Source organism: Leptodactylus fuscus, chromosome 3 (genome assembly GCF_031893055.1).
Source record: "Leptodactylus fuscus isolate aLepFus1 chromosome 3, aLepFus1.hap2, whole genome shotgun sequence".
NCBI lineage: Eukaryota > Metazoa > Chordata > Amphibia > Anura > Leptodactylidae > Leptodactylus > Leptodactylus fuscus.
In genome coordinates this window covers 176236451-176240468 of record NC_134267.1, presented here as the reverse complement: position 1 = coordinate 176240468, position 4018 = coordinate 176236451, and the positions used below count along the sequence as shown (strand labels likewise).

Here is a 4018-nt window from a genome sequence, read left to right as displayed (position 1 = left end):
TTAAAGACTGACTGCACACAGAGTTTTTTGGCACTGATTTTGCCTCAAAATCAGCCTCCAAAAAAAGCCTCCCAATAGAGTTCTATTTGGAGGCTGGTTTTGAGGCGCATTCAGCGTTAAAATCAGCGCCAAAAAACTCTGTGTGCACTGACCCTAAGTCTTGGAACGCAAGAGTTGTTCAGAAGTGGCTAAACAAGGTAATCCCGATACAGGGAATGCCATCTTTATTGCTAGATTTACATTAGCGTTGGGGTTCTTCAGGTCTTTAGATGCTTGCAGGACTTTTCTCTCTGCATTTTTAAAGTAGAATGAGGAATGGAATCCCCGAACGTCACACAGCTCTAGTGTGACCATAGCCTGAGATGATGACACATCGTACAGCAACACATGGGCAGTGGATGTCATGAGTGGTCAGCTTCTTTAATATTTGTATAATTGACTATATACTTTAATTATTGACACCACCTGCCTCTTTCTTTACAGGTTTTTTTGATGTTATGTGGAAATAATATGTGTATATAATGCTCACACAGTACTGCCAACCAGTGTACAAAAATACCACCATATAATTGGATATATCCCCATACATCATCCAAATAATAATATAATATAGTATTATACTGTATATATAATATCTAAATAATATTACCACACTGACCCACATAATATGGTGGTATTTTGCCTGTAATTACTGCAATCCATAGCACGACACAGCGCTGATATAATTCTACCATAAAGCCTTAGGGCAGTCAAGGGAATTTTTTTTTTTTCAGAGATCTGGGTACAAATACCTGGTGTTTGGTGGGTTCCTTTCCTCTCCAGGCTTCAGTAAACTCATGAACATGGTCAGTGTTTTTCTACCTGATGACATTCAGTTTATTCTTTCTACCCTGCAATACTCTGCAATGGTCATATAGATCAGTGTAGGACAGGAGATATAGTAAACTGTGTGGCTGTAAGTTGAATATTTAGATATATGAAGCTGTATCACTGAAATTTCCCCATTGTGGGACTATTAAAGGATTATCTGATCTTATCTTATCTTATATAGATTTACATGATTTGGAACAGAATTTCTGATTAAAATCAAAAGAAAATCCTAACAAAGAGAGACATTGAAAGTCCTGATTGTCATTACTCCCTGTATTAGTGTATATAAAGATGTTGTCACTGACTGTGTGGGGGTGGGGTATTCAGGACTCTCACTGTCTCTTTGAGGAGTCCTGTCAGGATTTATTTTTTTTAATCAGAAATTCTATTTCAGATCATGTAAATCTATATAAACCTGTATATCACAGCACTCAGCCTCTCTCCTTTATCATAGGCAGTATGATTCACCTTACAGATTTACTGTATATTACACTGATATGTTTCTGTTTTAATAGCTGGCATTTGCCGGGTCCACCAGGAAATCATGTCTATGGACAACGTTTCAGTAATTCACACCACAATAACATTTCTGACTTTACATCAATTACAATTCCTATTAGATTGAAGCCTCTGCTGTCCATAGCTTCAATAAACACTGGTCAACATAGACACTAAAGTCTAATACTAAATGAAATCTGTGAATATTTATAGCTAGTATTAGTAAGTAGTCATATACGGAGTCATATAAGGACCAGACCTCGAGAACACAAAAGTTTTCCCATTGTAAGGGATGGATTTGAGCCAGTAAGAACTCCAGATGCTGGAAAATGATCTGATGGGCATAAGGTTATTACAGAAGGTAAAGGCGAGTAGGAAGGGGCACAGGAATGTGGTTTTCTTTGAGACCGTTGTGTTAAATAACTTTTTTCCCCCAATTAATTTGCACATCAAAAGCGAGTCAGCCTGGGGTACTTTTCCATCAGCAAGCTATAGTCAGTCTATAATCTGAAAATTGGACATAGACTGACATAAACAAAGCAGCCTATAGTCTTTTGAGGAAGAGAAGAAAAGCTGCGGAGAATTTGAAATTCCTTAGGCTGTCCTGCTTTATTTCGTGATCAGTCGCTATAATGAAATGTACCCTCAAGTATTTAGATTGTAGAGAGTGGATTAATGGCTGGAAAGTCCTACATTTAGACCCCAAGCTTTTACCGCTATACCACTTCGTGTGTGAAGATTTGTCATGTGTGTGTATATATTTTTTTGTACTTGTGCCTATTTTTAGGAGCAAAAAATAAAAATACAACACTGTAAAATATAAAAATACAAAGTGTCTGAGCCTAAACCCAGATAACCTCAAGCCCACAATTGGGTATGAATAATATTTCAATTGAATCCTTAACATTCATAATCATAACTGGATACGTATTCAAGTGCCACGATGATGCAGTTCCAGATAGTGAGAGGTCTATTTTAGGGACACACTTGTTGACCTTGAAACTCAGCTGCTCATTAATATTGTAAATCATAGCTACAAAGTTCCTTTTAAGTAGATCCACTTGGTGGAGTTGAATCGTGTTCATTTTGGCACCTTATTAGTATTACTAGAGGCCAATGCAAACTAAAGGGCCCACAGTCCAATCTTACTGAGAACCCGCAAGGTATATTTCATCGTCTTGTAACTTAAGCTGTTTCCAAATAATATCAACTGGCCTGGTACAGAAATAACATAGGCAACATTTGTGTTACTTAACCAGCTTGCTTAGTATATTTGACATGTGGAACTATATCTCTCTGGCATTTACACACCATGTAGCATTATATCCTCACAACTATCTCGAGATTTTTAATTTCTGCCATATTAAGGATCTATGTCACACCAACATGGTGACTAGTATTTTATGGCCTCAGACTGTACCTTTATGTGTCTTTGATTGTACATATATGAGATATAGGATAAAATTAATTTTGGCATGATTAAGGGGATATTGTCACTCCTTGGGGAGAGACCACCATATAGGTGTGTGGAGATTTATTAAGCCTTTAGCACTCCACTTCGCAAGGAACCATGGGAAGAATATGCAAATCTGTCTTCCATGATGTAATTAGGAAGTCAGCTGCTGCCTCTGTATTGCAAACCAATAGAGGGCGCTCACTGGAATGTGCAAGCCTGTCTTCCCTGATGTAGTTAGGAAGACAGAATTCCAGTGAAATAACCCAATAAAGGTTGCTCCCTTTTGCATCATGCTTGAGAGACTATACCTGGTAATAATCCCAGCGTCATTGCAAAACAAAGGCCTCTTGGAAGGTCGAGCATGGAAGACAGATTTGCATATTCTTCCCATGGTCCTTTGCGAAGTGGAGTGCTAAAGGCTTAATAAGTCTCCACACACCTATATGGTGGTTTCTCCCCAAGGAGTGACAATATCCCCTTAACCCTGTCTAAGCCTCTCACCTCTACCAGGTTATAGTCCTCTCTACATCGAGCTGATGAGATGCAAGTACATCGAAACGGCCGTCCTCAATTGAGAGACTATACCTGGTAATAATCCCAGCGTCATTGCAAAACAAAGGCCTCTTGGAAGGTCGAGCATGATGCAAAAGGGAGGAAAAACCATACAATGGCACATAGAATACAAGATCATATCACTGGCCCATTGGGTAGTCCACACACCATATAGACCGTTATGATGGCACTGCCAGTAAAGATACTTCATACTGGATGAAATGTCATCAATGGAAATGACAAAAGTAAATTATGCAAAAGAAATTTATCCAGCACTGTAAAATTTGCGTGTCATCCTTGTTAGTTTTGGCAACACATATACTAAAATTGTAACAATACCGTAAAGATTAGCATAGCCCTGCGCAAAGATGACATACAAATTTGTGAAGCGTTCCATATTTTTAGCTGTTATAGCAGAAACCTTTTCCGCTAGCCGCAACAAGATGTCGAAGCAGTGCATCCCGTCGTGGCATCCTGCTCTTGATTAGGCCTGAATGAATGGGCCTAATCAGGAGTGAGTCTCAAGCCATGGACACCATGACTCAGCTGTGGAATTCGCAGGAAGATAGGGAATGTTGCTTTTTTCCCACTAGCTGAAGAAAAATCGCTAGCTGGAAAAAAAAAGTGAGGGACTCCCATTGA

At 38.9% G+C, this 4018-nt stretch overlaps 1 non-coding gene across 1 annotated transcript; it reads left to right on the top strand.

The window, feature by feature from the left end:
- The first annotated feature begins 3673 nt into the window (after positions 1-3673).
- LOC142198765 (U6 spliceosomal RNA) lies at positions 3674-3779 on the top strand. Its single transcript, XR_012715407.1, has one exon. It is a non-coding gene; the product is annotated as a U6 spliceosomal RNA (small nuclear RNA).
- Positions 3780-4018: the final 239 nt, after the last annotated feature.